Source organism: Fistularia commersonii, chromosome 34 (assembly GCF_037954325.1).
Source record: "Fistularia commersonii isolate RoL2024-O1a breed Wild chromosome 34, RoL_Fcom_v1.0, whole genome shotgun sequence".
NCBI classification, from domain to species: Eukaryota; Metazoa; Chordata; class Actinopteri; order Syngnathiformes; family Fistulariidae; genus Fistularia; species Fistularia commersonii.
The window spans coordinates 2812244-2825211 of NC_141317.1; the positions used below are offsets into that span (position 1 = coordinate 2812244).

Consider the following 12968-nt stretch of genomic DNA (forward strand, 5'->3'; position numbering starts at 1 on the left):
GAAGGAGGATTTGGGTTACCAATGTCCCTATTACCCTTTCCCAGAACAATCTACGCTGGCTATTGACAGGGGGCAGCCTTATGATTCTCTGTGACAGTAGGACAACTTTACCATACAAAAGAAACATCATGAGTCAGTTCAATGTGTCTGATGCTTTTGGACTGAAGGATGCCCATAGTGGACCAGCAAAATGTAAGAGACAAGGTAGATGAATCATTGGATTCAAAGGAGGTACGACAGAAGGTAATCTTTCAAAGTTGTGAGAACGACATTGACTTCAACGGTTCTGTCTCGGACTATGGGAAGCAATACATAGATGATTGTGTAAAAATAAAACAGATATGGTAGCTTGTCATAGAAGCTGCTCAATTCCAGGAGATGAATATTGCTGTGAATCCTGCAATGACTGTGTCATTGTATTGCCCACTCCACTGTTCTCTGGAGTGCAGTGGAGAAAATAACTACCTCATCCATGTGGTTCTGTAAGTGCGTCACAAGACCAGATCTCTACTGTGACACCTTTTCTGTTGTGTGTGTATTGAGAGTATGGATGCACACTCCTACCCAAAGCAGAGCCGGAAAAGGGAAGACATGTCGATGGATAGCTAACTCCTTCCATTCATCCACTGTCTACCGCTTATTCAAGTCAGCGTCGTGGGGGATGCTGTAGCCTGTCACAGCCGCCATCAGATGAGAGGACCCTGGAGTGGTCGGCAGTCAATTGCAGGGCCACATATACAGACAGACAACCACTCACTCTCTCATTCCCACATCTGGGCAATTTTCACAATTTTTCCAATTAACCATTTGAGACAGTGGTGTTGCATGTTTTTGGACTGTAGGAAGAAACCAGAGAACCTATTTCTCAATGGATATTTCAGTATGATCACTCATGGCCAACTTTTAAACTGTGGCTCATTTATGCCAACCCACAGGCACAGGAAAAGGAATGCAACACATCTTCCTCGAATCACCTACTTTGTTTGAAAATCTGACATTAACTTGTACCCTCACTTCTCCTTATACATTAAACAGTCCATGCAGTCCCAGATTCACAGAGACAAATAATCAGAAATCATTTATAGTAAACATTCCAAAAAGAATAACACCCTGGACACAAAATGGTAGACACATTCAGCTGGCTGACAAAAAGCATCATCAGTCTGTCTTTCTCAACCATAGCAACAGGTATAGCACCAGATTCTGGTTGCCATAACAACCCCAACTCAGGACCCAAAGGAAGGATGTGGCACACAGTGTTCTGTTCGCTTTCTCCAAAATCATTCACAATGATGGCTTTGTAGAAATTACATATTTATCAGATATGATGATTGATCCAAAACCCAATTGACTATTTTCCATATCCAAATGGTTCAAAGTGTGAAAAGCTGTAAGATTTGTATTGAGTTACTTATCAAGTCAAAATTCAAAGCAATACAATGAGAAGTTTTATTAAACAAAAAACATTTAAATGCATTGAAATTGGAAAATTCAATGAACACCTTCCTGGAAAAAGTTACATAGAAACTATTCTATTCTATGTCCATTTGTCAACGGGGTTATTGTCATATCATCAACAAAAAAAACACAAAAAATACACTTTCATAAATAAACTAAAGCTGTACGGAGCACAGACAAAAAAAAAATAGGAAGATAAGAATTCAGTCAGAGACATCCTCTGAAATCCACAAGAGCTGGGTGGCATGTCAAATATTTACTGTTCATATACCGCAGCTATGAGTTCCTGTTTTACATAATATAGGATCTCAGTGGAGCTTCATGGGAACTCTCTTTCATGGTAGGGTGGATACCAGTTAACTAACCACATCCTCCTCTCTAAAAAGTATCACTCAGCTCGGTGCAGCAGCAGACATTTTGGTTCTACTGTTCAACACCGGGCCAATAATCCAGCCAGGAAAGCAAAGACACCCCCAGTAATTAGGTTGTTAGGGGGTCATCGTACACCGGATGGGGACTACGAGCTAGACCCAGTCACTTGAGACTAGCATACAAGCAAGTACTGAAAGAGGTGAAAATATCTACCTAGGTCTTACAGTGACACTCTAGGGAAAGTCTAGCCTGAGACAATCAATGCCTGCCCAGAATCAGACAGCAGATGACTGCCTTTAAATAATTGCAATTGAAAAAAATGAATCCAAATAAATGGATGAACTGCAATTGACATCCAAGCATTGAAAAAATTCAATGCGGGCAGCATCGTTATCACCACATGTGCCTCCTTTCGGAATGACTTAGGTATGTTAATAGCATCCCTGGGGTCTATGTGCATATGGCCAGGAGTACCACGTAACAGCTCACGTCTTATTAATTCTCTCACAGGATTATCGACTGCCATTTCTCCACTTAATATACATGTTGATTACACTAGCAGTCACACATGCTTGAATCATCTGAAAGTGGGAAATATCAAAAATTAGACACACAAATAAAGACCAAAGCTAAAAAGATTTAACATGCGATCACAGCAATGTGAATATGTATACACAGATGAACAGAGAGCTAGTCATACTGCTAATACTCTGAAAACAAAAGTCAGGAGTTAAAAAATCATTATAAATTGAAACGAGCAAAAATACGCTGTTTGATACGCTGTTTATTTTTATATTAGTTTAATTAGATCTGTAACCAAACACGTCATCTTCACCGCTTTCATCTATTTGGGCAGAAGCCTCTTGATCACAATTGAAATTAGTTTTTAATGTTATTCCACTATTTAGTTAAAAGATAAATAAAGCCCATAAATAATCAAGCAACGCAAGTGATTTTTAATGTCTGGCTTATACCTTTTTTAAAAATGCCCACCTGTGAGTTGTGAGTAAAGCAGCTGTTGACATTAACCCAGGTTCTGAGCTGTGTCAGCAAGGTGCTAATAGAGTCATTCAGTGACGAATAAGGAGCAAAGAGAAAGGATGGGGCACATTCTGAGGTTGCGCGGTGTATCCAATGTCTCTGGAACAGAGTCTGTGATGGCCTGGTTGCTGGGGCCACAGCATAGATGACAGGGTTGTCAAAGGATGCAGCTCAGAGCTAAGGGCTAAAAGTAGTGTCTGAGCACGGCTGTTCACATTTAACAAACAGCTGAGCTTGTTTCAGCCACAACACAGGACATACAACAATTCCAAAACTGCAAGAACATGCAGGGTCTATAAACACCCACAGATGCAAGAAAACTTCATTAAGTTCAAGTAGATGTGTCCCTTAATTAAAAGCAAAACAAAACAAACACTACTTTAGACAGGACATAAGCACGACCAAAACTGGACTCCCAATCATGAGCATTAGGAAAATGACAACAAACACATTAATTGTTGTAACTGTATTTCAACTAGAAAATCCCTCAACCCTACTTAGAAGGCAGATCACGTCACTTTTTGTCCCTCCACTGAGGGTGGCGGGGGCAGGAAGACACTAGAACAATGCAGTGAATACGAGGGTATTGGAGTTGACCACATAGGCAGCAAAACATGTTTGGTAATCTGTTATGACAAGCCTTTAGAAGCCCAGTACCCTCTATTACAATGACCCCTTTCACAAACAGCCCAACTTTCATTCTGGGGTTTTTTCTGAATCAAATAATGACAAAACGTTTAAGAAGAACTACGAGAACGAAAAACTTTTGATGTTGTTTGTTAAAGTGCTTAAAATTAGCTTTGGTAAAAAGGAACTCTACACTGGGAAACAAGTTAAAAATAAAACTGAAAACTAAAGGTACATACATGAAAAGGAAAACCACTGCTACAATGTACAAACACTACATAGTAACAACACCTTCCCTCTCTACTCAGTACAGTGAATCAGATTTTAAAGCCATGACCTAAGAACACTCAATTCATGTGAAAAGCTGTCACTTGCATCATTACCATAAAAGGCTCTCTGGAGAGAGCCATGGCATTTTTTCAGGTGTTTAACAGATTATCATGTGTTTTGGGTGAATTCTTTTTCGGCCCACAAACCTCAAACCAAAATCCAAAAAACCCACCGGTACAGTTGAAACACAAATGAGCTTGGTCTTGCAGGCAGAAGATTACTGCATTGGTCAAGATTGCTTAAGTAACAGTTAGCATAAATCAATCTTATGCCAAAAAGGGATCAAAAAGATATCATACTGAAATGTCATTAGGTGGTGTTCGCTGTCTAGCTAGAAAGCAGGGGAAAAGGGCGCAGTGCTGGCCCATGGGCCAGCTGTTCCAACTCCGACTACTGTCTATTTATATAGCAGCAGATGGCAGCTAGCGCTTTGCATGCCGACAGACTCAGACTGTTAGTGAAAAGAAGGAATGGACAGATTTCAGCAGTCTAGTGTTGCTTCTAAACTCACAGCCAAACCATGCATTGCTCCCAGTCCATAGACACTGATAGCTACTGCATACTTTGACAGGCCTTTTGATAATGGGCAGCACACACAAACTCACTGAGTCCAGGATAACAGAGACTAAAGAGAGGCTTCTAGAAACCACCAGACAGTAAAAACATGCTAGCCCAGCAGGCATCCATTCATGATCTAAAAAAACATAGATGTACAACAAAGAGATAGGGCTTTAAGGCAGCCTCTCAAGTGATAACATGAGGGGTTTAAACCAACAAGGTACCCAAAACTTAAATCAAAACTGAACACATGAGAAACCTTAAAGATACATTTAGTTGGCTTAAAAGTCTAGAGCCTGATTGTTGGAATGTAAGTCTTTTTTCACAGTTAAGTAAATAGATACATGACACTCAATTCCTTGGATCAAAGGTGCAATGGAGTTTACAGAAGGTACTTGTAATAATCATCGCTAACATCCAGGGAGTTTCTCAATGCAGGAGTTCCCTAGAAATGGAAATTGAAATTTAACTTAATATCATAGTAATTTACATTTGCTCATATCAAACTGTTCATCTACATCTAGAGGTGAAGAGTTCCTTTCTGAGTTTGTATCTTCTTCTGAGTATGCAAAGGTTATGATTAAACAGTTACAGTAGAGGTGATTTTCACATTAAGTAGAAATAAACAGACTTTGCTTTGAACACCGAATTGTGACTAAGCAGTGTTCAGAACAACATAAATATCATCATATGATCCAGGACAAGGAGCCTGACCACAATGTAGAGCAGGCTGTTCAGACAAGGGAAATACAGAGCCTCTTCCATTCACTCGCCACAACAGGCACCCATTTTACAGAGCAGTGACCTGGATTTCCTCAACGCGCCTCAACTCAGAGACTGAAGTCTTATTTTAAATGCTTTCAGACTTTATGTAAGCATCATGACATCATGAGGAAAGGTCGCTCACACTCACTAGTTAAAACACTGCACAAAACTTTGTTGAAAAAATTGCAAAACACAAATCTTGGAAAAAAAAAACCTCTGAGAAGTTATCTTGTTTACAGGTTCTACAAAGCCAGGCTGTAAACTAATGTTTGATGATCCAGAATTTTCCATATCATGATCGGAAATTATTTGTAAAGTTGTGTGTGTTTGTGCTCTTACCTGTTAAGAATTATACAGTGGCTGCTATTTTTTTTTCTTTTTTTCAAGCAGCAGAAAGCTCTATGAGCAATAGAAAGATCTGGGGTCTGCATGCTCATACTATTAATCAAAGTTTAATTTTTTTTTTTTTTTACTGCCAACCTCTAACACTTTACCCATGAATAATACAGCAGGAGCATCATGTTCACTCAACATATCGTGCCTGGACTGCAAAGCTCTCAAGTTTTCCTCCAAATTCAACCCTCAGACTGTGGGAGGAAACTAAACAATGTAGTCTAGAGAGAGAACAGTGTGTAGGTTGGGGAGAAAAAAAACAACTCGCATTCACTTTCTTGAATGCAAAAAACAGCTAGCCATTTCACCACAACCAGGCAAACACCCAAATTGTAGGTGAAAGGAACAAATCAGAAGTGTCAGTGCTTCTAAACAAACACAACATTATCTGCCTTCTAGACCCTTCGTTGCATCAATAAGATTCTGAATTTAAGAATCACAGGGACTCCTTAGCCATAGTGAAGTAATTTCCTCTTCAGTACTTTCAAACACAAAACAGTTTGTGACCCTATTGTTATGCTGCCTTCACAACACATCTTCTTACTGGGAGCTACTATAGAAGGAGGTCAAAATGTGGGATTCAATTTAAGTCAGCAGAGTAGTTTCTACCTTTTTGTGTAAACTGAAAAGAGCCTTTTAAAGCATATCACTTCATATTAGTAACCTTCATTAATTTGTTTGGTCTATAGTTGAGAAGCTAATTGAAGCAAAGCCTTCCAAGACCAGCTTACTGTGAGCATCTACCCTTTGTGTTACTGACGGATAATTAATGCAAAAATTCACCCCTAAAAGAAGCTGTGTTTAGTACTGTGCAAAGAAGAGTTGTTCTGAAATTCCATGTAATTTTTTTTACATAACATAACATAACATAACATAACATAACATAACATAACATAACATAACATAACATAACATAACATAACATAACAGAAATCCATGAATATTACACATTGCTTTGTCTATTGCACCAATGTGAATGCCAGTTGGGCAACGGTGCTGCCTCACGCTGTCCTACACGTGAATAGAGCTTGTGCATGACTTTCACTGTCTCTGCTGCTGTGGCTGCTTTTACATTTCCCCTCCCCCCATTCAAGTCAGCTCTACTCCGTTTTCAATCAGCCCCATTACCGACCGAAGCTGATAGTGAGCAAAAACAAATTGCATTGAAAATGTGTTCCCTGTCATTAGCTGAATACTTACAGACTGCGACTCATTAACCACTAAATTTGTTGTGTTATCTAACATCTCTTTCTGCCACAAATGTAACAGATTGTGACTCATTTTGAGAAAAAAAAAAACATGATGTAGACACCCTTATCTCCTGAGATTCAATGGTTTTCTGAATGTGTTACTTTTCTTAATTGTGCATATAAAATAATACTTCAACTATCACAATAACATTATCATTTCAGTACAGTCTAGATATCAAGATTGCTGTTTCGACGATTGCAGGTGTGATATGGGCAAACCAAGGTTTACAAGGGAACAATAATGCTAATGTAAATTACGGTATAAAGAAAAGCTTTAAATGAACTTTGCAATTATCTCTCAAGTATAAAACAGTATACCAAGGTATGGTTGTATTCAACATTTAAAAAAAGTCAATTAATTTTGGAAATCTGCACCAAACAGATCCCTGTAAAAAAAAAAAAATAAATAAAAAAAATGCTATTTTTTGCTTTTGCATTAAGCTGATGTCCATAAGCAAAGATGTCTGCTTAATGTCATCTGCTTTAGACAAAGAATTCCTATGAAGTACATGGGAGCTGCAACACAACTAGCTTCTAGACCTGGGTAAGTCACCAAACAGTTAACTTGTAGGGAAACTTAGGTGCTAAAACATCTTGTGATAGAGTGACAGAGGATAAATGAAGGTGCCGCAAACTAAATGTATGGTGTCAGTCATGGGAAGTAATGCCAGTAGATATTACGAACAGACATACAGTCCTAAAAATCAGCCTATGATATATCCTGTTTAGTCATTTAACAAATGACTAAAATGAGTGGGTAGTGAATAGTAAACATAAGTTGTGGACAGAAAAACCACAAGTGGCTCGGTCAACTGAAGAATTGAACCTGTAATTAAGTAAGCTGAGGCATGTATCACTTTCCCTGTCTGACCTCTGGCATCCCGGATATGGAATACCATGCTGGAGCTTGTTATTCATTGCAAAACACAAGCGCAACATTTTTCAGAGCAAAATGGCACTGTGCAACAATTCCATTTATTATGAATGATTATTATAAAGCTGATTTGAAGTGTGCAGAATCTAAACTCCAACAACTCACTGAATTAATTAACTTCAGACATCTATTTGTTGAAATCGCACAACCTCAGAATGTCAAGGACAGTTGCTAACTTAATTTAGTTGATTTCTGTTTTCTAAATTTAGACGGCAAATGTAGCTTGTGATTAATGAAGCTAAGCTCTGTCAAGACTGAGTGAAAACAATGATGAGCAGGTAGGCAGAATTTAACACTTGAGGTAAACAGACTGCGATTATTTGTGCTGCATCATAACTAAAGGTAGATAAATGTAGGTAGGGTGCCATATCGATGAGACTAATCTTAATTTATAGATTTGTTTTGATTCAAGATATTGGCATTGTAAACAGGTATTGCTCCTAAAAGTTTGGCACAGATTATTGAACTCGCCAAATTTGTAGGGCCTTTGAACCCACCCCTCTGAATGTCTATGCTTTTCGATTTCGACAAAAAAAATAAAGTGAATATCATGTATACTGCAACCATTGTTTTGCCTCGGTCACAGAAATGCAAGGTAACAGCAAAGGTGTACATCGGCACAAACTGCTGTGAAGGAGCCGTAACAGCAAAGAAAGCATTAGCAGAAAATCCCTGCTACCCAACAACAAAGACATCAAAGATATGTTTGTAAGAGGAAAAAAAAAAGACGAGCACTGGTTGCTTTCATGCTCTGTGTCAAATTCATTTGAGCTAAAAACAGAGGCAGTACCTGCTTGTCTTGTGTTTTGCAGGTGTATAATACAACATAATTCACAAACTGTTATTTTCTTACATAATACAAATAGAAAGCTTGCTTAAACTAGCTAAACTACAAATTTAATTTGCTCTTGTGACCATCCAACGCTGTGATGGAAAATGAGCTGATAGCATGCACAGACTGCCTCTCCTCCCTTTTCATTTGGAAGCCAGTTTGGAATGCCAGCCTGCTCTGTAAGTTTGCGCATGTGGACACATGGGTGTCAATCCAAATCCATCTCAGCAGGAGGCAATGAGGAATGTGACACCCTGAGCAAGTGTGTTTGGTTGTGTGTATACCATACAGTGGTTACAGGGATTACAGCAGGAGGGCAAAGCGACCTGAGGCCAGCCTACAGATTACCGCTCCTAATCGGGTCAATCGGGCCTGTCTGAAGCAGGTTCAACCATAGAATGTTGGTCCACACCCTACTCCCCATCATTGCCACTTCCCTTGTCACCTCATGCAACTCATTTTCTGCGGCAAAGGACCCGCCTCTCGTGTAAACTGCAATGCTATTTATTCTATCCCTCCTTCTTACTTTTGTAAGGGCACCATCCGCTTACCATTTAGACGTCTCCTTATTGCTGTCCTGTATGTGAAAGGTGAAGATCTAATCAATGGGTTGACCTTTGGTTTGCTCAGTTTGTCAAACCCTTATCTTGAAGTGCTATTTAGCAACATCCAGTCCAAAGAAACAGATTGGTTGGGATATGCTACATAAAAGAAAATCCTTCCAATCATGAAAGGTTCAACAAAAAAGTTAGATAGCTCAGTTGAAATCAAAAGGGGTATGTTCCAAGCAATCAATGTCCCATTACAAACACTGTTCACCAATCCTTCAGCTATGATCGACTAGTTGATCTGTGAAAGTTTTCAAGTATTTCTTTGAAGCATATTAAGTTTCAATTATATGTTCACACCAAATGCCTTTTTCACTGGGTAACTTTTATCTACTTGTTATCCACAAATAACAAAAGCAAAGTTACACAAGTTAATCTCAGATATGTTCCTCTGTCACCCAATAAAATAAATAAGCAATGTCTTGCATAAAGATACAGTTTGTTTAAATAAAAATTTGATGTTACTGCCCCGTTCCATGGGAGGGGCTTTTAAGATTAAATAAAACACTCCATGTTGCTTTTCTTGACATTATCCAGACATGAAAAAGGATGGATGATTGTGGTTAAAAAATAATTCATTCTGTGTCAAATATATGAGGCATCATCAGCAGGTGAGCAGCTGGTCTACCTGATCCTCAGACCATTCAATCCTATTTTATTTGACTTTATTAAATTACATTAACAGAAAGATACATTAGAAAAAGTAACATCATGATGTTGATTTTTGTTTTCTAAGCAGGGTTTGATCCAATAAAATGCAAGTTTGACAGGTTATCATTCAAATTGTCACTGTTTTATATATACTGATAGCAACAAACAAATATAACCCTTTAATAAGTACATAGTTAGAAAAAGGAGTTCTGCAATAATGAAGTTCCTCAATTTTTATCGATTTCATAATACACTGAAGGCTAGTCACTGGGATGAAGGTAGATCAACTGAAGTATCAATTGAAAAGTGAGTCTTAGTGGATTCAAGCAGGTAGATCTTGTCTAGCCATTACAACTGGTCTTAAATTGGAAACCGTTGGGGACCGTTTGTCTATTCACAACAAAATCCTTAATTCCACATGCACGGTGTAAAACCTATCAGCCATCTTTGGCCATGCGTCTTTGAGCGAGTGTTCACTGGCTGAGCGAGTCCATAACACATAAATTACATAACAGCGCAGAGAACGATGTGGAGAACACATCACTTCACTAATGAAGGCAGGCTTGGGGTGTCTTGGTGTTATTCAACATTTGGAATGCCAACACTAACTAATGCAAAAGTCCATCGCGTCACCCTTTTATAATTACATTAGTTCTGGTATGTTTAAGAGCTTCAACTAAAAGGGGCCTTTACTTGTTTCCAGCTAGCCTGCAGAGGCCTTGGACACATTTCCTGCACACTGGATAATCAATTTACTGCCTCTATGGTTGCCCTCTATCCTTGACAACTCCCCATGCATTTTGAAAAGCACACTGGGAGAGAGCGAGAGACAGCATTTCCTCCCCTTGCTCGTCGTTTCTATGTCTGGTTGTCTTGAATGACAGGCAACAATAAGGGGAGTGTCACAGCCTTGTCTCACATCTAACAATGACCTACAAACCGATGGAGCAACACCAGAAAACATAGCTGTTTGTCAGAAATATTCTTAAACATAGTTCAGTATTTGACCTGCTTTTAAGTAATCACAGCTTTGAAACTTCCTATCTTATCTTCCTTATTTGTTTGTATTTGATATGACACATCGCAGAATCACGACAATCCCAAAAACATTTATGACAACTTATTAAACAACTTTTGAGGAACATGAAATTTCTGTGAGCAAGCACCTTAAAGCTGAGACAAAGGGCTTTAAGCAGGCTAACTCAGGCTACTGAGGAGTCAAACTTCATGTAGATTCCCACCTGAAGCTTTGAGAAGTTCTTTTTTTTCTAAAAGGATACAAATAAATGTGTCTGTCTTGCATGAAGAAGATTCATTTCAATGATTGAACTACACAATTACCAGTGGCACATACCAAACCAAAATACTGAGAAACCAGATATATCTAAAAAGAAAATACATCAAAGAGATATAATGGGTGATTTAGTCAATAGATAAGAAAGGACAGTAACCATAAAAAAATCATTAAGTATGACCAAGTTTTACAGTGATAGAAAGAATGTGGCGGAAGCCCACTGAGCCACAATCATAGACGGATCATATTTTCACACTCCATGTAGAATGATCTTGACAGCATGTATGGAACTGTGCGTTTGAGCTACATTCAACCTCTCAGCATCCTAATAAGAAAGCATTCTCAGCATACCATCTGCAATGAAGGCCTGATGAAAGGAGAGTATGGCAGCATGCCAGCCACCCTCCCTGCTCTGCAATCTGCCCATGTGATAGGTGACAGAGTAGGCTGTACTGCAGCCTCCTTCTTTCCCTTGCATACATAGTCATAGAAACACTCATACACATGCACAATCATCCAAAACACTGCATATTCCGATCCACTGCGGTTCTGCTACAAACCACAGGTCACCCTCCAGCACCTCAGAGAGATATTGGCATGATGGAAATCCAAGTATATGTAGTCTAGAAGGACTGGGGATTTCGCACAGAGCTTAGCTTTGGTAGACTGGAAGGGATCAAGGGCAAGTGATTCATAACTGGTAGGGAGACTTGATGTTGTGGTAGAAATGCATATAGGCTTATTCTAATAAGTCTAATACGACTGACAGACGCACCCAAAGCAAATAGTAAAGCCGACTGAGAAAGTTACTTCCAACGCATGCTTGGGAGATTGTGGGTCATTATTTGTTTCCATGCAACCATCAGGCACATGGTGGGAATATGTTGGCTGAAGTAGGATGTTAAGGACAACACAGAATAAAGAGGAAGCTAGCAACTTGCAGTTCTCGATGACTCACAGTCACAGGTTCAATCACAAGACCGCAGTTAATAATCTGGTTTTCTTGTCCTACTGTTTATCATTTCATATGTTTTCAGGCACAAAAATGATTGCGGTTGGAGGAGAGAAGCAATGTGTCGTTCATTCAATGTATATGTTTGTGAAATTATACAATTTTAAATAAGTCGCAACAGTCAAAATTTCCATTCACTTATTATGCTATTATCCTCAACACGGCTGATACAAGCTAGAGGCCTTCCCAATCACGTTGAATGAGTTTAAATGTATTTTAATAGAATTTCCTATTTATCTCAAATCCAGATCATACTAAAAATATTTAACTGTAATGATACAATATTGTCAGTGTTCAAAGATGAGACAAACTGCAGACAGATCTGCAGACTGTGAAACTTAATAGAAATTAAGGACAATTATATGAAATCAATTTTGCCTTTTGAAATCTGTCTTTACTGGCCCTGCATCCATATTTTTTTGTATGAAATGTATTGCCAAACAATAACACATCTTGAGAATGGTAAATGACGATTCACAACATTTTAAAGATCCAGAAGTAAACCATTTATAATCTTAAGTTGTGTATGCCATAAAGATAAAATATCGATAAATACAAAGCCACTCAAAATATCTATTAGAAAACACAAACTGTGAGATAAATCCTTGATAAATTGGGGGTGGAGGCAAGCCAGGCTGTGACCCCTGGTCGTCCTTCTGCAAACCAACTCAGCATTTCTCACATAGTGGCTCCTCAGGCATGCAGGCCCCTTCAGAGGAGGAGGAATGTCCCTCTGTAAGCCTTTTATTCTCTTTCAGGCTGTTTGTCCCTAACTGCTCCACTATTCAGTTTGCTCATTCCACTGTTCTTTGCTTAGAGCCCTGAAGGGAAACCAACCCGAAT

General features: G+C 38.8%; 1 protein-coding gene across 19 annotated transcripts in view; it reads right to left on the reverse strand.

The window, feature by feature from the left end:
* kif1b (kinesin family member 1B) overlaps window positions 1-12968 on the reverse strand; it is a 61092-nt gene that overhangs the window by 46460 nt on the left and 1664 nt on the right. The window lies entirely within an intron of this gene.